Source organism: Rosa chinensis, chromosome 4 (assembly GCF_002994745.2).
Source record: "Rosa chinensis cultivar Old Blush chromosome 4, RchiOBHm-V2, whole genome shotgun sequence".
In the NCBI taxonomy this organism is placed as follows: Eukaryota; Viridiplantae; Streptophyta; class Magnoliopsida; order Rosales; family Rosaceae; genus Rosa; species Rosa chinensis.
In genome coordinates, this window is record NC_037091.1 from 49,670,025 (window position 1) to 49,696,704 (window position 26,680).

Sequence of the window (26,680 nt, forward strand, 5' to 3'; positions counted from 1 at the left end):
CACGAGCTTCTCAGCATGATGGACGCTTTTTCCGGTTATAACCAGATCAGGATGCATCCCGACGACCAGGAATGTACCACCTTCACCACCGACAAAGGCCTGTATTGTTACAATGTGATGCCTTTCGGTTTGAAGAACGCAGGGGCAACTTATCAGCGGCTGATGAACGCCATGTTCGCGGAACATCTGGGCAAGATAATCGAGGTCTACGTAGACGACATGTTGGTCAAAAGTATAAAGGCCAGCGGACATGTGGCAAATCTGAAAATCATAATAACCATCCTCTTGGCCTACGGCATGCGCCTCAACCCAGAGAAATGTCTCTTTGGCGTCACCGCCAGCAAATTTCTGGGGTATATTGTCAGTGAACGGGGCATCGAGGCCAACCCTGACAAGGTACAGGCCATCCTCAACCTGAAGGACCCAGAATGGAAGGTGCACGTCCAATGCCTCCAGGGCAAGCTAACCGCCCTGTCTCGATTCATCTCCAGACTGACCGACAGGTGTGCCCCATTTTTCAAAGTCCTCAAAACAACCCACAAGAAGGTCATCGACTGGAACCCAGAGTGCCAGGCGGCGTTCCAAGGCCTTAAGGAATACCTGGCGGCAGTCCCGCTCCTCTCCATTCCTGTCCAAGGAGAAACATTGTACATTTACCTAGCGGTATCTCAGTCAGCGGTTAGCTGCGCCATCGTCCGGCGGGAGGGCCAGGACGAGCTCCCAGTTTTCTATGCCGGAAGAAGCATGAATGGAGCAGAAGCATGGTATCCTCCATTGGAGCAGCTTGCTCTCGCACTCATCTTTGCCGCCAGACGCCTCCGCCAGTACTTCCAAGCCCATACAATACATGTGCTAACCAATCAACCGCTGAGACAAGTTATGCAGAACCCTGAACATTCGGGGCGCCTCAGCAAGTGGGCCATTGAGCTCAGCGAGTTTGACATTGATTACAAACCACGAACCGCCATGAAGGGCTAGGCGGTGGCAGACTTCATTGCTGAGCTCACCGAGCGTCAACCCGAAACCAAGATCGATATACCGCTCGGAACGGAAATTGCTATGGCCGTAGAGCCGGCACCCCAACAATCAGACTGGAACCTACACGTGGATGGTTCCGCTTCCGCCAAGGCCAGCGGCGCCAGAATTATCTTAACAGGACCAGGGGGGCTTAGCGTCGAGTATGCGTTGAAATTCAACTTCAAAGCTTCTAACAACATGGCGGAATATGAGGCACTCATTGCCGGCCTACTCCTCGCCATTGATTCAGGGGCCGACAGTGTCAACATCTTCAGCGACTCTCAGTTGGTCGTTAACCAGGTCAACGACAGCTTTCAGGCCAAGGATCAGCAGTTAGCGGCATACTTAGGGTACGCCAAAACGCTGCTCAAGAAATTCAAGTTCCACACCATCACACAAATCCCCAGGGAAAAGAACGCCAAGGCTGATTCACTGGCAAGACTGGCAACCGCCCAACCACACCAGAGCCCAGCAGACACAAGGGTAGAGTCTCTGGACAGGCCAAGTATCACCAAAACCCTGGCGGAGATCTTTAGCATTGCGGCCAATCCTAGTTGGATGGACGAGATTATCCAATACAAGCGCAACGGGACATTGCCAGAAGACAAGATCAAGGCGTGACAGCTCCAGCGGAGAGCAACCCGTTACAACATGCAGAGCGGCAAACTTTACCGCCAGGGATTCACTCACCCCAACCTTCATTGTCTAACCCCAGAGGAGAGAAAGGTCGTGCTGGCAACAATACATGGCGGGGAATGCGGAAATCACTCAAGCGCCAGATCCTTGGCTAATCACACAATGCGACAAGGCTACTTTTGGCCTACCCTTGGTGATGACGCCCGGCGGATATCAAGATCCTGTCACAAATGCCAACAATTTGCTGATCTTCCACACGCTCCGGCGGAACCTCTGTCGGTTATCGTCAGCCCCTGGATTCACTCAACGTAGGGCCTGGATTTGATGGGAAAATTCCAAACCGCCAAAGGTCAATTCAAATACATCATTGTCGCCATTGACTACAGCAGCAAATGGATAGAGACAGAGCCACTGACGGCAATAACTACCACCAAGGTAATCCACTTCCTCTGGAAGAACATCTACTGCCGCTACGGTGTCCCGCACGCAATCATCACAGACAACGGCACACAGTTCAACAATAAGGAACTCATCTCTTTCACCGCCAATCTGGGCACCAAGATGCGTTTTGCATCGGTCGCCCATCCCCAAACCAACGGCCAAGTCGAGGCGGCAAACAAGATAATCAAGAAACTGTTGCAGAAGCCGCTCGATGAGGCAAAGGGTTTGTGGGCGGAGAAGCTCCCAGAGGTTCTATGGGCCATCAGAACAACCCCAACCTCCGCCACAGGTGAAACCCCCTTTTGTATGATGTTTGGGACTGAGGCTGTCCTGCTTATCGAGGTAATCCAACCAACCACTAGGGTCGAAGGCTACTGCCCCGAGACCAACAGCGACGGCGTTAACCTCGACAGAGATTTACTAGAGGAAAAGCGAGACGCAGCCTATTTGCGCAATCTCCAGAATAAGCGGCGGGTATCACGTTTCTACAACGCCAGGGTTAAAGCCCGCAACCTCCAACTGGGGGACTGGGTAATGAAAGAAGTTATACCCCCGCCAACGAAACTCCGCCCAACTTGGGAAGGTCCATACAAAATTGTAGAGGTCGTTAGCCCGGGCGCCTTCTACTTAATGGACAAGGATGGCGTCACAACGACCCACCCTTGGAATACCGAACATTTTCGGTATTACTACAAATAGTCATACCGCTACCCAAGAGCATCTTGACTTAGCTAAATTTTTGTTCAATATTTAGCTAAGGGAAGCTACCCAACGGGTACTACCCCGCTTTTGTAAACGCTGTTCAGACAGCTATCAATGAAACGAGGAATTATTCAAACCATTGTTACCAAGTCTAGCACTGAAGGCAACTGGCAACGCCAGTCAGCGGACTACGTCGGCTACATTGTGCACTTGGACCAATTTTAATTCCTTTAATGTTTCATTCATGACCAAAAGCAAGTATCAAGACCTCTAGCGGCACACACATTATCACAAACAAAAAGAAACACTAGGAATTTGGGTGCCAACAAATTTCATTTATATCCCAAACAGAATTACATCATTTATGCCTCAGCGGCTACAAAAAAAACTTTCCTACTCCTATTTAGGGGTTGGCGGGGTCGGCAGGGTTGGTCGGGTCGGCCCCGCTACCTTCAACAGTTCCACCGGCGGCCTGCTGAGGATGGGAGCGGCTCGTCTGGTCGGACCCTCGGGCTGTGGGACTGGGAGTCTCTATTGTGCCATCCGCCCGGGTGTAGGCCGCCAAGAAGCTAGCACGGGACACCTCGGACTGCGTAGGCGTCCGCTGGGAGTCGCCTTCTGGAAGCTCGCCACTCTCCCCGCTACCCGAGGTGCGGCAGTAGGAGCGATACTTGTTGTCGGCGGCGCTTCCTTACATGGCTGCACGACCGGCATTGCCGCTTTCGCCCAGTCAATGGCACCCTTCTGCCGCAACATCTCCACATTGGCCAGGGCACCGGCCTTGGCTGCGTCGTTCAGCGCCTTCTTATGCTCCGCCGACTACTTGTACGATTCAACAGCGGCAGCCGCAGCACGTCCTCCCTCAGCCTCCAGGCGAGCGACTTCACCCTCTAGCCGCTTGATCTCCGCTTGTTTGGCGGCGGACTCCCGCTGAAGGATCTCAATTTTCTTCTCCTTCGCGGTCACCCGGTCCCGCACCAGGGACATATCCTGCTCCAGCTTGGCGTACCGCTCATTCTGATCCAGGTGCCGCTCAATGGCAACGTTCAGCTTGCCCCTGGCATCTGCCGCATCGCAGTCGGCCTTTGTCAGACGTCGCTCGACGTCAGCCAGCTTCTCCTGGGCCTTCCCCAAGTCCCTCTGAGGGCCCGCCACTTCCTCCCTCAGCTCCCGCTCAACCAGGGGCTGCTTGGATGCCGCCTGGAACATCTCATGAAGTCCAACGGCGACGTGCCCAAAGTCTGTGCTGAAGGGCGACTCGCTGACGGCGGTCGAACGAACAATTCCCTCCAAGCCGCTGAACCCCAGCCGCTCGCAGAGGTGATACAGGAAGTCCCGCTCACCGTCGTTGAGGAACTCGGCTTAGGCAGCAAATGAGTCCAGGCCGCTCGCACCCACCTCTTTCGCCACGTCAGCAACAGTCTCAGGCAGAGCCTGCCTCGACTTCTTCGGCTGCTCTCGGGCCCCCGTTACCTCCACTTCCTCCTCTTCCCCACCGGAGTCGGGCTGACGGCGTTTTCGCTGGAGCACCCGCGTGCTCCCAGCAACGGCAGGCCTCGAACCCCCCGCCGGCGGCGCCAACCCCGCTATGGTAACACCCTCGGTGGGGCGAACTGCTTTCTTCGCCACGCCGCGCCGCAGGGCCGGCGCTCTCTCTTTCCGTGGCGCCGCTTCACTCACCCCGCCGGTCCCCGCCTGAACGGCAGGCAGCCCATCACCACCAAGATGGGAGTGGTGCGGCATTGGCAGCACCACAGGAACCTCCGACTGGCCCAGCGCCAGTGTCTCTGGGTCCACCACCTTCTTTTGCGCCGCCATCCCGGAAGCATACATGGCTTCAAGGAAGTTGTCGATTTCAGCGCGGTCCATGGCTTTTGCAAAAGCGTCACGACTAGCCTTGTTTCCCGGCGGAGTCTCTACAAAAGGTAGTGGCAGGCCAGTTAGCATGGGGCAACCTCACCAAAGGTACGATACAGCTGAGATTACTTACCAACGGCACGCGTCAGTTGTTGAGCTACCAACAGCTCCCACCCGCTAAGGAGACGAAAGTCCAGCAAGTTGCGATTCCGCCAGCAACCCCTGATGCGTGCTACCCGGCACTCTTCCTCACGAGTTAGGTTGTACCGCAACCCCGCTGCACAAACAAGTCATTATCAGTAGAGTACACAAAAAAAAAAAAAAAAAAAACAGAAACCACGCCAGTCGTGTTCAGCGGAAACAACAAACAACCTCGGATGGGCTGAAATTCTGACTTAATTCTAAACGACGGCTCCCCTCGTTAGACCCCGCCTGGTACTCCCATCCCGCTGTGGCAATGCAAAACGAACCCCGCCAGTACGACATTGAGTCCCGTAGGTTTTCGATCAGCTTGGGTGCTCCTTGCCGACGGCTGAGGTTTACTTGCCCTCTACAACCCTGGCACTTCACGTACACCAGTTCGTAGAAGTGCAACACCTCCGCCACGGTCGGTCCTTCGCAACCAGACAGCCGCCACAACGAGTTCAGCGCCAGCAGTAACAGCCACATGTTGGGGCACACTTGCCCAAAGGCGATGCCGAACTCGCACATCAGAATCTGAAGATTGGGCACCAGCGGCGGGAGGGTCACTCCCTCGCGGAATATAGCCTCGTGCACCGCGGCATGGCCCACTGGCAGAATCGAAGCTTTCTCCTCTACCGTCGGCGGACGCAGCTTCACCGCACCGGGCAACCGGAACACCCGCTTCAGCCGGTTGACGGCAACCGCTGTCATCCTACCCCCCGCCTCATCAACAGGGGTGCCGTCCTCGAACACCCACGCAGACTCGGTATCCTCCCCCGCTCCACCTCCCCCGCCAGCGGAACCGCTGGCGGCACTATTACTTTCTAGCCGCTCTTCGTGCAAAGTATGTGCAGCGGCAGCCTCCCCCGCCCTAGAACTCTCCGGACGCGATGCACGACCCATATCTACGGCCCACGGAATGGTCTGTAGCGGCTCAACCTCTAGCGGTTCTAGCAGTGAGGTTCCTGCACGGGCAGACGGACGCAACGAGTCAATAAAATTTCTATCCGCCGCACTGAACGACACTTCAGATCCGGAATCCTCACTGCTCGAGATCTCTATGACGTCGGCCATCCCAAAACCCTAAAACCCAAATCAGTTAGCTCACACAGGATCTAACCTATCCCTATATCAGTTAGTGCCTAAAAATAAGAACAAACCCACTCAAACCCAGATTCGACCATCTGGAAAAGCCCTAACAACCCCAATTGTCAATCACAACCACCCTTCCCCAAACCCACTCACAGCCTCACAGTACGTCGACAAAGAACATATCACAGAAAAACCCAGAAATTCAACGAGGCAGACACCCAATCAAACAGGAAAAAGGCCAGATTACCAACCTTGACAGTGGAGCCTCTGACAGCAGTGTGTACACTAATCTTCGAAGCCGGAGATCGTCGGTTCTTCCATGCACGAAAACTCGCCGATATTGCCTCACCTTTCCTCTCCGATCTCAGACACAGAACACTTGAAGACGACGAGGGCACAGTTCGAAGTTTAGAGCAGTGCCAAGTATGTTACCTTCCCCCCCTTTTATGTCAACGTCAAACAATCCCACGCCGTCCGTTTAAAAAACGACATTGACTGCCAGCCGTACGCGTGTCCCACAGCTGCAGTTACTCTCCGGATTAACCGAGGCGTCGCCTCAGTTACGAAATCCATCATTACTCGACATTAATGGCGAGGAGACGGCTAGGCGAAGGAGGCACGCCTCCGCACGCTAACCCTTTAGGGGTTTTCCACGTGTCCACCACCATCAGGCGAAGCGTTCGATAGAAGCCACAACTTTTGGGCGAAAGCCTCCAAGTATCGAAGTCCGCTGAGCGAAACCCGCTATCGGAACTTCTCACTTATCATCTTCCAAGTATCGAAGTCCGCTGAGCGAAACCCCGCTAGCGGAACTTCCCACTTGTCATCTTCCGAGTATTGAAGTCCGCTGAGCAAACCCCGCTAGCGGAACTTCTCACTTGTCATCTTCCAAGTATCGAAGTCCGCTGAGTAAATTCCCGCTAGACTTCCACTTGACAATTTGCAAGGGGCAGCCTCGGTTATACATGGCACTGTCGGCAGAACCCTCTCCATCTTGCAAACCCCGTGCATTGCTGAGCGCAGTTCCGCTCAGTAACCACCGCCGAACACGTCTACCCGACGCTGTTTCCTGCTACATCCAGCGGGGGGTATCCGCCAGCGGCTACGCCTCATTCTGACAACGACCGCCACGCGGCGTTACGGTCAGATCGTCCCTACGGGACACGGGGACTTGTCAACAGTCTACGACGACCCTGATCAGGTACGTTGACCCCCGCCACTTGGGTAATAAGATTGGGCTCGCTACCCAACACCTGCTGCTCCGCGCAGCTTCCCCTCAACAAACAATTTGCCGACCATCCGGAGGTCCGTCTTGGCTAGGGAGTGGGGGACTCCCTGGAGAGCCTGGCAGGGGCCCACCCGAAAGGGTATAAAGCGTTTGCTCAGTAAATCCATGGTTGACAACGCACTGACGCTAATTATGTTGTTGCAAGTCTAGCGAAAGTAACGCTTCACACCGCCGATCAACTCCCCAACCAAGATTGCCCTTCTTGACTGGGGACTTGGGGGACTTGTACCTACATGTGCTAGAACGAGCATAATTAGCTATAATGAGCCACGCTCATTGTACCGCCAGAGGTACCGACTCTCACCAGGGGATGACCTGCGAAGTCACGGCCAGGCGGGCTACCGCTCGAGCCCTGGATCGCCCCCAGATCACAGCTGACGTGCCGCCACGCGCCGCGTCAAGATAGCATCAGAAGCTCCAGACGCTGGGAATCGAAGCACATCAGTCCCACATCGGAAACAAGAAGAAGATCAACCTCTTCCTCACCTATAAAAGGTTCTCTCCTCTCTCCTCATTAATTACGCAATTACTACTCATTTATTGTTATGCTGCGCGTATACAGTGACTGACTTAGGCATCGGAGAAGTGAAGACCGCCCAACGCGGTCTCCCTCTGACGCCCTGTCTATCGTGTTGCAGCTAACAGGAATCACCTAATCTTAGGAGTAGCGGTCCGCCCACCGGACCCGCGTTAAGCAAGGAATCGGCTACCGCCGGACTTGAGCATCAACACTTAATTTCACAACTGATTATTCTCACAGCACAGCAAAAACTGCTTTTAAATTAATCACCTCGGGGCCAAACTCACCCTAAGAGCACCAACAACTACCACATGAAGGGTGACATTGAGATCAAGGAAGAGCATGTCAAGGCTGGAAAAGAAAGAGCCACGGGTCTATTCAAGATCACTAAGAGCTAGCCACCTTCTAGCCAACCCTGAAGCCTGCAACTACTAGCTAGAGGCAAACCCATGTCTCCTTATTTCTATGTTTGTGTGGCTTTCATTCTTGTTTATCTTTTCGATTTGTCAAGTTATTATGATTGAATAATGTACTCGTGTTTGATTTCAATCTCAATAAATAACAATACATATTTGACTTTCTCTGCAAACTTGATGTGCCTGCACGATTGTTAGTGTTGAGTCACAAATTACTAATACAATTATGCCCCATAATTATGAAAATTGATTTGTCTTCCATGCTATTTTGCCCTTTTTAATCCATTTCCTTTTATTTGTAGGAAACCTTGCATTGAGAATAAAATTACTATTTGAGGCTTGAAATGCGGAGATTTGAAGCTAGGGGAAGAAGACACAGGGAATAAAATTGCAAATTGACTTTTCTGGTGATTTTTCCGGCAAACTTTTCCGGCCAGCCACCACTCAGGGAGGGTCTTTTCTCCAGCAAAGGAGAACCATGGTGGTGAGAATCTCTCATTACTTGAAATTCAAATATCTCCCTACACCTTGTCCTTTTGTCACCTTGCCAATTTGGGACCATTTTGGGGACAATGGTGTAAGAGCATCTCTTGCACACTTTGGGACCAAAGAGGACACACATAGCTGATCAAAGAGAAGCCAAAGACCAATTCTTCAGCATTCTTGACTCTATTCAATCATCTTCATCCTATCCAAGATCCATTTTTCTCTCTAGAGAAGACACCACCATTTCTACCACTAAAACTACCATCTCCACTTCTAAAACCACCATTTTCACCACTACAACCTCCATTTCCTCCACTACTCAATACCACAACTCACCTTAGAGATTCCAAATTTCACTATTCTTACCAATATCAAGAGCTTGGAGCAAGGAGAAGGAGGTGACTACCACCACATCATGTTCTTGGAGACCCATCTCCACCACCTCTTCCGGCATCATCAATAGTCACCATTTACTCCCTATCTCTTTCTGTATTTGATGTTTAATAGAATGTTGAAGCTTGTGTATCTAGCTATGTGTGAGTAGTGAACTAGTTGGGGCTAGGGTTGAAAGCCCTAGCCAAACTTGCTTGTATTGATTCTTTTGTTTATAAATTGATGCAAATTCATGTTGTCATTCTCACATGCTAAGTCAATAGTTGAATGCATTACTTAGACCTAATCAATTTGAGTTATGTGTTTGCCATGACATGAAGTTTTTCCTGGAGAATGATTACCTTTAGGCAAAAAGGGAGCATGAAAGCACACCATGTGTGCATGTGAGGGTAGTGAGCTAAAATCACCTAGAGATAGGATTGGTTTGCTTGCTTGGTTACCTAAACTCTAAGCTGTATGCATTTAGGGGCAAAGGATTAAGACCTATTCGGTAATTGAATTTGTCTCTAGGTAGTTAGCTCTAGACTTATCCGGTTAGAGTTAATAAAATGAAAGGGGTTTAAGCCTTAGTAGTCCTGTCAGGATGCTAAGAGGGTAGTTGGACAATTAGTTTTGCATCATTCATATTCAATTGCTTTAATGCTTGCAAGGGAGGTAAAAGGTGAAACTCGATGCCCTAACTCCCATCCATTTGATAACAACTTGTTTAGTTTAGCTTAGTTTATTTTACTTGCTTTTATTGTTTCAATTTGAATAGAAACCAATCTCAAAATCAAAATCAAAATCAAAATCAAATCTCTACACACCATTTTGCACATACTTACCATGAACTTTGATTCACTTGTGAGCCTTTGTTTGTAATTGTACATTTGCATATTCTTCTAGTTTTTCCTTAGGTTTTCCCTAGCTAGGAAAGGATTTACCAATCCTCGTGGGTTTGACATCCTTATTTAATCCCTTATTTTATAACTTGTACCTCTTGCACTTGAGGGTGGCTTCAATGCTAACAGTTAGGTAAATATTTAATTACTTCTATCAATCTCAGGCAACTTAAACTACAATCGAAAAAGAACAGTTATGTTAACACAGTTTGAATTCGGTTAGTTGACAATCTTATTAATTTGCATTCTTAAACTTCTGAAAATAAAGAAGTTTTATTGTGTAGTACTCCTATGTCTTTTCCTGCAGTTAATTTTCATTCACATAAATTTCTTCTATACAACAATACGTATATGTATGTAGGCATTAATGTTGAGAATATATACATCCCACATGGAGAAAATGAGACTTTGCCTATGGGTTTATAAGGGTTTGGGCCACTCCATCCATTACCAATTGGTTTTGGATGTGAACCCCAAATTACTTTATCATGGTGTCAAAGCAGCACTACTAGAATAATGCTAATAGACATCATGTCATAGAAATCGGTTCGGATTTCGCGTGATGTAAAAAAAATTTCTAACATCGGTTCTTGAAAATCTGATTTTTATTTGTACAATTCACATCGTTTACTATATTTGACCGATGTCTAAACTTTTTCACTAAAATTATGAAAAACGCGGAAAACGACTAAGTTAAAAATTTGTAGTGTGGGAGAACAAAATTTCTATTCCCTCCAACACTTAGTCAGTTTCCCACACAACTCATATTGACTAGCACGACATTTTCAGAGTCAAACCCTAACCACTAAGACAGCCAACCTCCTCTTCCTCATCCTCACCTCCGACCAGCACCTGACGACTCTCCTCCTCCTTCTCCACCTCCGACCGTTCTCCACCCAATGTTGGAGCACCACTTCTCTCATCCATTTTGATTTCGGCGCATCTCTTCTCTCATCTCTTTTCTCAGATTCACCGAATCCGCCAACAACGCCAGGGCTCGCCTTGTTCCCTCGTTGAGCCAAGGAAGACGAGACCGTAAAGGTGAAGACGCATTCGATTCAGGTATTTTGGTTTGGGTTAATTCGATTTTGGTTTTGGGACATCGATATGGGATACTAGAAAAAGCTTGGTCAAGAATCTCTTTTACTAAATGTCTTTTACGATATGCGATATTTAGGAGTATTACTTGGTTTCATTGCAATGAATCATGTCTGACGAATGTGGGTTCAGTTATTGACACAAACCTATGAACATGGAACCAATTATTGATCTCCTGGTACCTGCATAGTCTGTGTATTTTAGTTTTGTGTATGTTATCTTCTTATTGTTTTCTGCAATCCTCTTTTACGGTTGTGTAGATTATAATTTAACTTAAAATTGAACTTTCAGGTGGACCGTCTCCTGCTGGTGCAGGTAGCTTTAGCATATCAACTGTACAGACAAATCCTTTGAATCCTCATCCTGCACCATCGTTTTCTCAAACATTTTCAAGTCCTTTTAATACCTCAATCTCATCTGGTTTATTTGCCCAAAAACCCTCATCCTTTGCATACTCCCAGTATGCAGAGCAGTTCATTGGGTACTACAAGCAACCAACTGGGTATTACTCAACCATTTGTAAGTCTCTCTCTCTCTCTCTCTCTCTCTCTCTCTCTCTCTCTCTCTCTCTCTCTCTCTCTCTCTCTCTCTCTCTCTCTCTCTCTCTCTCTCTCTCTCTCTCTACCATTTGTTTGTTACCAGAGTAAAACATAAGGTTGCGTCGAAGATGCTTAGATTTGTTAATATTGCTTACATAGTTACATGAGATGCTCAATTGTATTTCCCTAAACTCGGATTGATAGGGTTGCCAGGTTCATATATCCTTGTTGTGCTATGGGGGGTCAACTTGCCGAGCCATTTGCTACCTGAAGAAGTCGATTTTGCAAAAAAGAATATATATATATATATATTATAAAAATAAAAATAAAAATAAAAATAAAAATAAAAATAAAAATAAAAAAGAAGTTTATTTATGTGTTTTTGAAATTCGTAGTGAAAGCAATATTAAATTTTATTTAAGACACTTCATGACCAAGGGATCTTACTGGTTGTATACCCTTCTGTTTTTTAAACAAGATATCTTCTATACTTTGAGCAATATGTCTTTGCAATTTCTATCTTTCATGTAGATGATATTAATGCTTGGTCATAATTTTGTGTGTTTAGTTGCATGCCATGCTATTGGATTAACTCTTTCTGTTATTTTTTTTTTATAGCCTGCTTTTCCTACTTTCCAGACATCTCAACCTCTTCGGAGTAGTCCTTTTGGCTTCAGGCAACACTAACACCATTAATCAACCACAGCCAGGTAACACGCACTTTTGGTAGGATTGTGTTTATTTAATTTCTTGAGCCTTTCTTAAAGGGAAATGAAATCAAGGCGGGATCCAAGGTCTAACATATTAAATTGGGTAGATGGAGCTCAGTCATTAGATCATGTAACAACTCTATCAAAAGAAGAAAAATAATTATATAAAAACTAGAGACGTTAGCAAAAAAAAAATCATTAGAAGAGTGGTGTTTAATTATTGGATTTTAGTAGCAGCAGTTACTCATTGTGAAACTATCATTTGGTAGAAAGATTGTGGCTTCACATTCAGAATGCGGTGGTTAGTGGTGAACTGGTCATTCTGGAACCTTGTTATTATGGTTAGCTTTTGTCATGTCTAAATCTTAGTTGTATGGGAACCTCAACATTTTCTTTTTGCATGAGTTTCCAAGTTCTGATTCCCAGCCATGTATGCAACAAAATGATCATATAAATAATCGGATTGGCCAAGAAAATTTCAATTTATTTGAGATGATACAATCCTCCAGACATTCCAACCAACCAAACAAGTGGAATGCTAGCAACTTTGTTATTTCAAAATTTGTTATCTCATGAGGAAGTAGCATTACAATTATTATGGTTAGCTTCTGTCATGTCTAGATCATCTTTCAACATTTGCGTTCAATTGTTTTCAATATCTCTGCGTTAATGTTTGATATCCCTCTGGTTAGAAAGGAGGTTATTAGGTGGAATTGGAGGTAGGTTAATTCATAGAAATAAGCATAAGCCATGTGAATAATAGTAATCTCATATTGTGATTTTGTTAATGGTTGCAAATAGTTATAGATGTTTACAATTATGCTTCTATTTTGAACTAATTGTGGATTTCCATGTTCTTGAGATTCTTTATGTAAACTATTTTGAATCGGTATGAAGTCTTACTGTATGATAAGGACTCGTGATAGCAAAAGGCTGATTATTTAGCATTTAGGTCTTAAAATTTTTTATGCATTTTGTGTTTGGAATGGCATGGTTGATATTGGCAGTGGGCTAACGATGAATAGTTTATTTGAAATTTCATGAGGATTTGACTTGATGTTACTTTCTTTTCTATCTTTGTTTCTGAACATATTGGTTGATCTTGTGGCAAAGTTGCAAACAGTCAGAGGAGTTAAAGACAAAGGCTAGAGCAGAGAGATGTGTATCTTTTATCAAACCAGGCAAAGGCAAAAAAAGCCTTTTGTTTGCTGGCCCTAAATGATTATGCTTGTACGTAGTAATGTGACAACTTGTTCAATTGTTTAGAATTGTAGTATTAATACTAGCAGGGAACCTTTTTTTTTTTTTTTTTTTAAATTTTTTTTTTGTTTGAGCTCTGTTGATAATGTTTATTTATGTCTTAATAGTTGTCTGTTATTCTAAATCAGCAAAGAAAGCTTCTTAAAGAGTAAATCTGATTTTTTTCATTGTACTCATAGATCAAACTTTAAACACCTTTCTTTGCCTTGCATCATCAATGTGATTCAGGTGCGGGTTTGGTCAATAAAAAAGGCATCAAAGGATTATTTGTACAAAGTAGAAGTAAGGGGCCATTCCTTGTTGATGCAACTCTAAGTCAGGTTAGTTATCATTTATCTCTCCCTACTTTCTCATTTGCTTTTGCATGGTTTTCATGAATTATGATGAATTCTTGATTTCCAGTATGTTGTTTGTTGTTTGATGTCTTGTCTTCAACAATTCTCTTTTTTTTTTTAAATTTCAGCAATGGATAAATCTTGGATTAACGAAGATGGGGATACTTTAAAGTATGAATTGGGTGTTGAAAACTTCTTGCTTTTTGCTGAAGAGAATGCTAGTAACCCTAATAAAATTCGATGTCCTTGCTCAAAATGTGTAAACTTCGAAGAGAAGTTGATTAAAGTCATAAGGGGACATTTGTATGCTTATGGCTTTAGTTTGAGCTACACAAACTGGATGTGGCATGGAGAACCTACTTTGTCCTCCTATGCTAGTGCACCTAGTCCTTTAGGTATACCTCAAAACCCTCATTTTGGTTCTGAAACCATTGATATGTGTCAAGCAGCCTTTAATGAAGGTGATTATGATGAGGAGTCCTATGAGTTCAATAAATTTGTTGAGGAAGCAGAAAGACCATTATTTGAGGATAGTGAACACACCAAGTTAGATGCATTGGTGCAACTTCACAATTTGAAAGCTAGGTTTGGTATGAGTGATACTTGTTTTTCTGAGTTACTTGACACTGTTGGGTCTTTGCTTCCAAAAGATAATGTACTACCTCAAACCTTATATGAGGCAAAAAAAAACCCTGACCAATTTGGGGCTACAATATGAGAAAATACATGCATGTTCGAACGACTGCATATTGTATAGGAAAGAGTTCTCTGATGAAACCACTTGTCCCAAGTGTGGTGTCTCTCGTTGGAAGTTAAAGAAAGATAAAACTGTTGAAGTGGGGCAAGCAGCCAAGGTGTTGTGATATTTTCCTATAATTCCCAGATTTAAGCGCTTGTTCAAATCTTCTACAATTGCTGAAATGCTTACTTGGCATGATGACAAGCGACCTAAAGATGGATACATGCGCCATCCAGCCGATTCCCCTGCTTGGAAGTTGGTTGATTATAAGTGGCCGGAATTTGCTAGTGAATCAAGAAATCTTAGGTTGGCATTGTCAGCAGATGGTATTAATCCAGATAGCTCTATGAGTAGTAGATATAGTTGTTGGCCCGTCATATTGGTGACTTATAATCTTCCTCCATGGTTATGCATGAAGAGAAAGTTTATGATGTTATCTTTATTAATTTCTGGTCCGAAACAGCCAGGAAATGACATAGATATCTACTTAGAGCCATTGATTGATGACCTAATAACTTTATGGGATGGTGTTAATGATGTGTATGATGCACATACGAAAGGGTACTTCACTCTTAGAGCAGTTTTGTTGTGGACCATTAATGACTTCCCTGAATATGGAAACTTATCAGGGTGCACCACTAAAGGATACAAAGCATGTCCAATATGTGGTGACAAAACTTCTGCCATATATTTGCCCCACAGTAGGAAGATGTCTTATGGCAGCCACCGTAAGTATTTGCCTCGCCATCATCCTTACCGTAGACAGAAGAAAGCATTTAATAATGAGCAAGAATTTGAAGTTGCATCGACACCACAATCCGGAGAGGAAGTGTTCAAAAGAGTTGAGCATATTAATTATGAGTTTGGGAAGGGAAAAAAGAAGAAAAACTTGGCTGGAGATGCTACTTGTCCTTGTTGGAAGAAAAGATCAATTTTTTTTTTGAGTTGGAGTATTGGAAATCTCTTCATGTTCGCCATTGTCTTGATGTAATGCACATTGAGAAAAATATTTGCGAGAGTTTGATTGGTACATTGTTAAACATGCCTTCTAAAACAAAAGATAGTGTTGTTGCTCGCTTAGATATGCTTCAAATGGGTGTTAGACATGATTTGGGTCCGAAAATTGGGGAGAAAAGAACATATTTACCTGCTGCCCTGTATAATTTGTCGAGGGCAGAGAAGATGAAAATGTGCAGTTCTCTATTGTTCATGAAGGTTCCTGATGGTCATTCATCAAATATAAAAAATTTGGTATCCATGGATGATTTGAAGTTATATAGTTTGAAGTCTCACAATTGCCACACGTTGATGCAGCAATTGCTTCCGGTTGGCATTCGTTCCGTGCTTCCCAAACATATTAGAATTTCTATAATGAGGCTATACTTCTTCTTTAATGCTTTGTGCACTAAAGTGGTTGATGTATCAAAGTTGGATAAGCTTCAATCTGATTTGGTGTTGACTTTGTGTGGTTAGAAAAGATATTCCCTTCCTCATTTTTCGATATAATGGTACATCTCACAGTGCACCTAGTTAGAGAAGTCCGATTATGTGGCCCCATATTTTATAGATGGATGTATCCTTTTGAGCGTTTCATGAAAGTATTGAAGGGGTATGTTCGCAATCGGTTTCATCTGAGGGTTGCATAGCTGAGAGTTATCTTGGTGAAGAATCTATTGAGTTTTGCTCAGAGTTTTTACAAGAATGTAGTGCAATTGGAGTTCCTAAGGAACCATGTAAGCTCTCTGGCCCACTTTCTGGTGCGAAATTGAAGTCTTTATCTGAAGAAGAGAGAGACCTAGCACATCTTCATGTGCTGTCCAATAACGCTGAAGTGGATTGATTACACGCATTTTTATACGCGTAATTGTACTCTAAATACTAGAATTGAGCTAATCTTTAAGTCAATTATTATGTAAGTAATCCATTTTTATTTATTTTGTAGAAAATAAGCGGAGTTGCGGAAATGAGAGAAAATTGGACGAAATTAGAGCAATTCAAGACTTTCGACAAAAGGACAAAATTGGGGATAGCTTAATTAAGCAATTATGCTTAATTAAGTTTGATTGGTTAATTAACAAATACATAAGCATGCAGCATGTGAGGAATTATGGGCTGGTTGCCTATGTTTATGTTCAGACCATTAGTTTCTTGACACGTGGCATTCATCTCCTTCTCTTACCAAAGTTATCAGCACACATGGTCTTCATCTAATTAACCACCAACTCTTGACTTTTCTTGCTCTCTCACAAACAGACCGAGACTGCTTATATATTTATACACATTCTCATGGAGAAGAGAACCCTAGAGGGAACAGTAGCAGAACCACAGCCGAACACAGGGGGCAGCCTTTGGGCTACTCTCTTTCCCTTCTTCATTTTCTTTCCTCCTCACCAAAATCCACACCACCTCACCAATTTTCTCTCCTCACCAAGATTTACATCTCCTCACCAAGATCCACCTCACTAAGATTCCATCTTCTCATCAATTCCACAAATTTCAAAGAGGAAGCCCAAGCATCAAGAATTTCATCACCATTATATTTGGGTAAAAGTGGGGAGTCATAAATCAAGGCTAGCCATAATTGCTTTAAAGCAATTTGTGGCTTGTTCTTGTTACTCCTACTTCTCTTCACTTTGTTCCTCTTTAAATTATGTATATTGATGTTTGTTTAATGATGGGCAGTTAGTAGATTTCTTGTTAGGGGTTAGGGTTGTGTCCCTAACCCAAATTTTGTGTAAATGATGTTTAATTTAATGTAATGATGCAATTTTCATATGATGGATGCTTATATCTATTTTTGTTGGGTTAAAATGCATGTCTAGGAGCTTAGTCAACTCTAGGGTGTGTATTTTGAGCATGTCTAGGACAGAGTTAGGGGCTTGACCCCCTCTAATTCCTAAGCTAGAAACCTTCAATTTCGTATTCGAGGGGTTATAAGCATGGTGATTTACACCCGTTGAGTGATTGCGCGGGCGGGTCGCTTAGTAGTCTAATTCCTCGATCTCTACGCCTCTTGATGTGAATTAGTGACCCTTGAACCGGCTCTAATTTATGTCAAGTGAGTTCCTACGACCCTTGAACCGGTGTAGGAATACCACGAAAGGGAATTTCGGTCCTTGAGCCTTGAACCGCCTTGGATACGACTATCGCCAAAATAAAAAATATGCATCTACATTAGATTAGCTTCCGACACATGAGATTTGGTGAAGGATCCTCCCTAGCACCCAACATTCCCATTTATATTGTTTACGTTTTTATTAATTTCTTTGCATTTTTATTATTGCTTTACATTTCATTATTATTTGTTAAGTTAAAATCAACCCCCAAACATTAAACTCTTCCACTCATTTGTGCATATCCACCACTAGGCTCTTAGTTTTGATTAGGCTTTGGTGAAAACCAAAGCCGAGCATTGCTAGGGCTTGGTGCCTTAAATTAGCATTTTTATTTATTTTCTTTTTCTTTTCTTTGTTTGCTAAGTGTCTTTATTTCCGATTATCCAAGGATTGTGGGTTAGCCACTAATCCCCGTGGTACGATAAACTTTGAGCATTATACTTCCCTATCTTGACAATGATACGTACGCTTGCGTAAATGTGTATCAAGTCAATGGCGCCGTTGCCGGGGATTAGGGTTTAATAGCCTTAGTCCCTTGGTGAATCGGTTGTTTAGGTCACATTAGCATATTTTTGTTTCCTTATTAAAAAAAAAAAAAAATTCGGTTGTTTATTTTATTTGCTTACTCTCTAATTTATATTTTCTAATTTTTTGGTTACTAATCTTATTTTTGGAAACTCATAGGTGCTTAATTCTTATCATATTGAGCTATGGATCAATGGAACTATGGATGGGAAGAGCCATGGGGATATGAGCAAGAAAGTCTATATGGTGGAGGCTATCAAGCTTATGAGCCTAGGAAGAAATTCGTTGAAGGACTACTAGCTCAATTGCAAGCCTCCCAATCTCTATTGCAAGCCTCCCAAGCTCGATTGCAAGCTTCTCAAGAGATGCTTATACATTCCAACGAGCAACTTAAGGCTAGTCTTGCACAAGAGCAACCCTTCACCATTTATGAGCATGAATCTTTGTTTGACCAAGTGGAGCCTAATTCAAGAGAAAAAGTATATTATGAGCATCATGAACAAGAGTTGCCTATTCAAGATCGAGATGGTGATGTTCATGAACAAGAAAGTGAGCTTGGTTATGAAAGTTTCAATGCAAGTGGGGTGACAGACTACACTTCAGCGGAATGGGTACAATATTGGAAATCTAAGCTTCCAAATGAAGGTGAGATATTTGAAGATGATTCCGAAGAGGAAGATGTCATGTCTAGTGAGGAGGATGAGGAATTTGAAGTTATACACCATAACCCCTTGTTCATTGAGGAGGATGCGGAGCTTGAAGTCATACACCATAATCCCTTATTTGTTGAGGTTGATATTCCCATGGAGGAAGAAAGTTCTTCAATACTTTGTGATGATGAAGAAATTGAAGAGCCAAGGACTTTCTTGCCTCCTACATCCAAGGAGATCCATCATGAGCTTCCCAAGGTGGAGAGTAGAACATTGAGCACTTATGTTCTTAATGCGAGGATTGGGATCAAGGTACTTTTATCTCCCAATCCACCATTTAGCGGTCAATGTTTCTACAATGAGGTGATGGATTGGAAAGGAAATGGAGCACTTGCACTCACCCTTTCCCATCACTCTCAAGAGCTTCTACCACCTATTTTTCCGATGAGCATCATTTCTACACCACTTGAGAAGGAGAAGGCAAGGTTGGCTCCTAGAAGAAAAATTGAGAAGAGGGGGAAAACTAAGAAGCTACACTTTTGCTCACCAATTGGAGTATTCTTATGTAGTTCTTGGTCTTGTCTCTATGACACATCGATGAGTCCCTTAGTCCCAAACAATTAGGTGGTCGTACTTGAGAAGTATCCACCTTGACAAAGATCATGTTCTATAGACCGGCGTGGGGTCTTTAAAAACAAGCGCTTCTAGGGAGGCAACCCTAGGTGGTTTTGAAATTTCCTGGTTTATTTTGCATCAATAAGGCTATTTGGCCATCTTTTTTGAGGATGAGAGGTGTTCGGAGTTGGAAGTGTGAAGAAAGAATGAATTTGGTAGTGAGCAGTTTCTGTCCAGAAAGTTTAGTGATTTTGGGTGACTATAGCTTCCATTATACATGTTATTTTGAGCTAAAATTTTCTGAAGCTATTCTCCTATATGTCTACTATTATGTATCAAAATTTGAGCCACTTTCAGTCACTAGAACTCAAGTTATTTAGTGGTCAATGCAAGGAGGTCAGAACAGAGACAGCTACTGTAGAGTGACTTTGAGAAGCTACATCCTCTACATATCAAGTTATTTGGAGCTAAAATTTTTCAAAGATGTGTCTTCACATGTCCTCTGTATACAGGAGAAACATTTTTTAATTTGAATATTCTTAGCTTCAGATATAGTATTCCAAGTTACAGAGATCGGAAACAGGGCAACGATATTTGACTCAGATACGAAACTTCAGTGAAATTTTACCTTCAGATAGCTTCATGAATCTACTTTCGTATCCAGTTGGTCTCACCCTCTTTGCAAATCTAGAGCTTCAGATATTACAGTTTTGGTGACTGAGGGTCAGCAGAAAACTTCATGACATATTGGAAAGTTTGACCAGCTTTAATTTTCATTTCTATTGGAGATAGGTGGCTAACTTTATATGGATAGAAAACTCTCTGAGTCTACCTTCCATTTCAAGTGGCCTCACCTGATTATTACTTTCTGAGTATGAGATATGGGCATTTGAATATAGAAAGGTCATTGCTGGAAGTTTTCTGCACTCACTAGTTTGTGTTCACTCGGGGTGGTTAGACTTCTTGCACTTCAACTCTTCAATGGAGGCCATTGTAGGGCTGTTGTGAGGTGTGTTGGATGTGTTCAAGGCTATGATCTTATTGGAGGACCTTGTCCTTATTATTGGGTGGTCTATTTGTGATGCATTGCTCTTTGGACACTATATTTCTCAAATGAGTCGATCTTTCATGAGCACCTAGAGCTAGCTTGGAGCATACGTTAAGGAAGTCAAGGCCTTGTGCCTTGAGGTTGGTGTTTCATATTAGGCTTCTCCGAAGGTAGTGAGCAATGGAGGTGTCTACAAAGGGGGTTTTCCGTAACTTTACTCCGCATTTTAATTTTTATTTTCATGTTAATTTTTGTGCTTTCGCCCGGACTTCACTCTCATGCCTAAATCCAACACGGATTTAGCTTTCGAGCTCACTTTACAACATTGAGGACAATGTTGGTTTTAAGTGTGGGGGTGAGGGCTCGGGCGCCTATGAAAGAAATTTTTTTTTTTTTTTTTTTTTTAGATTAGCTTTTTGTAATTAGAATTTAGTGGGTAATGCCTTTTCCAACCCCAATGACGAGACATGGACTTAGCTTGTTGTGATTGTGGATAGATTGAGGATGATATAGGACTTTGAATTTGTTTTGTAATTGAGTGCTTATGTGATCTATGCTTGACTATATGTGTGCACATAGCCTATGTTAGGTTCGTTCATCATCATTAGAGAAGCATATAGATTATTCGATTAACTTGCATGCCTTATTTGTGAGCTTTTGTGCCTATATCTATAGTGTATGCATCGTTCATTCACTTATTCTTTCATGTGTGTACAATTTCATGACATTGCGGATCTAGAACTTGCTTGAGACCTCTCAAGGCTACTTTTAGCTTGCGACATGATAGAAAGGATGGAGGCATTAGGACTATATACCACCATGGCCAAAGAAGCATGTGCCCAAAGATATTTATCACTAGATTGCCACTTTGAGCCTATGTATATATTTTAGCCTTTTTGTTCATTACCACCACAAATCCTTACCTAGCCTAAACACTTTTATCCTACCCTTCCATGGTAGTTGGTGAAGCGATTTGAGAGAATGACTTTATGTTTGAGTGCTTCAAAAGAAAGAAAAAGTCAAAAGTGTGAGGTTACAAAAGAATAAGTGTGGGGGTGAGTGATTTGTATAGAAAAGAAAGTTATAAAAAAAAAAAAAAATTGTGAAAATAGAAAGAAAGTTCAAGGAAAAGAAAGGTAGGAAAAAAAAAAAAGTTGTGTAAAGAAAAAAAAAAGGTATTACGTAGTTTAGCGTGGGTTGTACATTGGGATTAGAGTGAGTGAGTTAGCATTTGTAAGCAAAGTCTTAAATCTCTACAAGAGAGAGTTGCTTCACCGATTTTCATGGACTTTGTCTTTCCCTATCCTTTATTTCTTATAGCCACTTGCCCTTAACCCCATTACAACCAAATAAAAGACCTTTTAATCTTGAATGTTGTGGGTTACCTAGCGGAGATGAGATCGAAGAGCAAGCATATGGCGACGCGTGTTGTGAAATACATATAGCCCCTAAACACTTGAGCGGTAATATTTAGTGAACCTATGTGAGTTTAGTGGGTTATGTCGGGTCTTCTATGTGCCTATTGAATTATGGTGGATTGATTTGACACAAGGTCAACACATGCATATACTTGAGCATTTCTCACATGTGCATCTTAATTGCCTTACAAATTCATAATTCCTATGTTATGCTTTGTCGACGTCATGATCATTTACATAATTAGTTCTCCGAGGGTTATGGTTGGAAACGCTAATACCGCATTTTACTTATGTTTGAGTTGGTAGATTCTCAGATTATGTTTCATATAGTTTGCTTAGGGACAAGCAAAGTTCAAGTGTGGGGGTGTGATTACACGCATTTTATACGCGTAATTGTACTCTAAATACTAGAATTGAGCTAATCTTTAAGTCAATTATTATGTAAGTAATCCATTTTTATTTATTTTGTAGAAAATAAGCGGAGTTGCGGAAATGAGAGAAAATTGGACGAAATTAGAGCAATTCAAGACTTTCGACAAAAGGACAAAATTGGGGATAGCTTAATTAAGCAATTATGCTTAATTAAGTTTGATTGGTTAATTAACAAATACATAAGCATGCAGCACGTGAGGAATTATGGGCTGGTTGCCTATGTTTATGTTCAGACCATTAGTTTCTTGACACGTGGCATTCATCTCCTTCTCTTACCAAAGTTATCAGCACACGTGGTCTTCATCTAATTAACCACCAACTCTTGACTTTTCTTGCTCTCTCACAAACAGACCGAGACTGCTTATATATTTATACACATTCTCATGGAGAAGAGAACCCTAGAGGGAACAGTAGCAGAACCACAGCCGAACACAGGGGGCAGCCTTTGGGCTGCTCTCTTTCCCTTCTTCATTTTCTTTCCTCCTCACCAAAATCCACACCACCGAACCAATTTTCTCTCCTCACCAAGATTTACATCTCCTCACCAAGATCCATCTCACTAAGATTCTATCTTCTCATCAATTCCACAAATTTCAAAGAGGAAGCCCAAGCATCAAGAATTTCATCACCATTATATTTGAGTAAAAGTGGAAAGTCATAAATCAAGGCTAGCCATAATTGCTTTATAGCAATTTGTGGCTTGTTCTTGTTACTCCTACTTCTCTTCACTTTGTTCCTCTTTAAATTATGTATATTGATGTTTGTTTAATGATGGGCAGTTAGTAGATTTCTTGTTAGGGGTTAGGGTTGTGTCCCTAACCCAAATTTTGTGTAAAAGATGTTTAATTTAATGTAATGATGCAATTTTCATATGATGGATGCTTATATCTATTTTTGTTGGGTTAAAATGCATGTCTAGGAGCTTAGTCAACTCTAGGGTGTGTATTTTGAGCATGTCTAGGACAGAGTTAGGGGCTTGACCCCCTCTAATTCCTAAGCTAGAAACCTTCAATTTCGTATTCGAGGGGTTATAAGCATGGTGATTTACACCCGTTGAGTGATTGCGCGGGCGGGTCGCTTAGTAGTCTAATTCCTCGATCTCTACGCCTCTTGATGTGAATTAGTGACCCTTGAACCGGCTCTAATTCATGTCAAGTGAGTTCCTACGACCCTTGAACCGGCGTAGGAATACCACGAAAGGGAATTTCGGTCCTTGAGCCTTGAACCGCCTTGGATACGACTACCGCCAAAATAAAAAATATGCATCTACATTAGATTAGCTTCCGACACATGAGATTTGGTGAAGGATCCTCCCTAGCACCCAACATTCCCATTTATATTGTTTACATTTTTATTAATTTCTTTGCATTTTTATTATTGCTTTACATTTCATTATTATTTGTTAAGTTAAAATCAACCCCCAAACATTAAACTCTTCCACTCATTTGTGCATATCCACCACTAGGCTCTTAGTTTTGATTAGGCTTTGGTGAAAACCAAAGCCGAGCATTGCTAGGGCTTGGTGCCTTAAATTAGCATTTTTATTTATTTTCTTTTTCTTTTCTTTGTTTGCTAAGTGTCTTTATTTCCGATTATCCAAGGATTGTGGGTTAGCCACTAATCCCCGTGGTACGATAAACTTTGGGCATTATACTTCCCTATCTTGACAATGATACGTACGCTTGCGTAAATGTGTATCAAGTCATGGATCCATATAAGACGTAAGTACTTTCAGCTGTACCAATGTCTCTCACTTTAACATTGAAAATATATGGATGTTTTATGATTCTGTACTTAATTTTTGCTTGTTTGTAGCGCGCACAAGAAGATTGTCGAGCAGCTTTATGTAGGAAAAAGAAGAGTAAAAAGTGGCTATTGGATGAGCATAATCGGACCTTTGCTGAATGGTTTCAATCCAAGGTATTATAGACTTGAAAGATGCCTAATTTTATAAGCGTCGAATGAAATTTTTTGATAATGGTTACATGAAATGGCTATTGTGTATGTAGGTGTCGGCTGAAATTAAAGAAAGGCCTAAGGGTGTTTCACAAACATTGAGGTGGTTGGCTGGAAAACCAAGTTTTACAGTGTTTACTTATGAAGGGTATCGATATAATGGAGTGAAATACTTCACAAAGCAGCGGGACAATGCTAGAGTTGTCCAAAATAGTTGTGTGACTTTAGTGGCAAAGACGATGCAAGTTTCGAGTGCCAAGGATAAAAATCCGGTTGGGAGTGATATGACATTTTATGGGGTTATTGAAGAGATTTGGGAGCTCGATTATCATGACTTCAAAACTCCTTTGTTTTTATGTCGATGGACAGAGAATGAAAAAGGAATTAAACAAGATGAGTTTGGCTTTACACTAGTCAACCTTAATCGGCAGGGCCATAAGAAAGACAAGTTTGCCTCTGTTGGTCAAGTGAAACAAGTTTTTTATGTGGAAGATCCTCTTGATGCCGAGTGGTTAGTTGTACTGACGACCCCAAATAGAGATTATCGTGATTGTTTATATGAAGATGATCTAGGGGACACCTCCATGGAACATCAACCATTTTGTGCGGAAATACCTTTGCCTTGTGATGAAGATGAGAATGAGGCTGATGCAACTTATACGAGAGAGAATGTTCAGGGGTTATGGGTGAACCAGTTCACCGCTCCAAGAGAATAATAGTGACTAGTATTTGTATTGTAATTGGAGTTAAACATATTTTTATTGCTGTTTTATAAGAATTTGGATTCATATAATTAAGTGCATTTATATGTGATAGTTTTTGCTGAAATTCCTTTACTATTTACTGATATAATTAACAATTTATTGTTTTAATCTCTTTTGGTGGGTAATAACGTTCAGATTGTGCTTTGTGAACAGATTGTAGGACAGAATGGTTTCCAAGAAGAGAAAGGCTAATAGTGAGAAAAAATCAAAGAATGAAGCTGATCGAACCACTAGTGAACCTGATATTGATGAGGTGCATGATGGGAAAGGAGAATCTGCATCAGCTGACATGATTACAAGCACTGAATCAAGTAAAATAAGAGGGAAGCGAAGTGTTGTCCAAATGTATAAGGTACTGATCAAGAAAGCGTTGGGGAAAAAATTTAAAGTGGCGTACAATGACACTGGTAATCCAAGTGGATGACAACGGCCCACTCTACAATCATACATAGGAATGCTAGTGCAGAAAATGGTGCCCATTAACATAGAAAGCTGGCCCGAAGTCTACCGTGATGAGAAAGACAAACTTTGCATCGACGTTCAGGTAATGTTTTGTTTTTTGCTTTGATATATGAAAGATATAACAGATTCTGTGGTTGACAAGTGCCACAAATTAGATATAACAGAACAACGGCTCTCAGTGAGATTATGTGCCACATATTAGTTTTTGGACTGCTACATGTTCATTTAATGAAACAAAGATGAAAATTTCTTGCTTTCATATCAATTTTGGTGCTTTCTTGTTTGTATATGTGGGTTTTGACGTGGGTATCTGTTTGTTTTCTTGAATTTGATTCATATTTGTTTAAAGTTGGGGTTTGCTTTGCTTGTGACTTATTACTTGCAAGATATGGTTACTGTCTGACTATGAAAGCAGTTTCTTGACTTCTTCCTTTTCTTTAATAAGGCCCATAACATTACTTTAGATAATAGCATCTGGTTTTGTCTCTCAGTACATCTTCTGATTTGGGAAATTTGTATTTATTCTTTTCCTTTGTCTTAAAATCAGTATACGTGATATGTTTACAGAGAAATACAAGGGAAGGGAATGAAATATTCAATCAAATGGAATTTGATGCTTTAAGCACAAACCCATTTGGGGTTGCAAAATTAACTGCAATATATATGTGTGTTCTGGCTTTCACTTTTGCACGTCTATTAGATATAACAGATATAACAGCTCTCGATGTTCTTCCTTAATAGAGCTACATATTAGATTTTTAACTTGCATTTTTGGTTTCATTTTTTGTATCGCTACTTGCATGCATGCCCAGCTTTATTTCTTGAAATTAAGTATAGAGACTCAGGCAACTATTACTAGATTTGTATTAATATTTTCTTGTGCAATTACTGAACAGCTTAAGTACATTATTATTTTAATCTTTCATCCAATGAAACTCATTTGTTTATACATAGGATACATTCAAAGTGGCCCCTGAAAGTAAGAAAATGGTGCTGGCATCTGCTGGGACTAAATGGAGACAGTTTAAGACCAACTTAACAAATAAACATGTGCTGCCTCACTTGGGAAAGAGGAAGAAATTGAGAAAGCCTCCAACGGGG

General features: G+C 42.5%; 1 long non-coding RNA gene across 1 annotated transcript; it reads left to right on the top strand.

Moving 5' to 3' along the window:
* The first annotated feature begins 10,746 nt into the window (after positions 1 to 10,746).
* Positions 10,747 to 12,248, top strand: LOC121052526. Its single transcript, XR_005809343.1, has 3 exons — positions 10,747 to 10,974; positions 11,302 to 11,529; positions 12,168 to 12,248. It is a non-coding gene; the product is annotated as an uncharacterized LOC121052526 (long non-coding RNA).
* Positions 12,249 to 26,680: the final 14,432 nt, after the last annotated feature.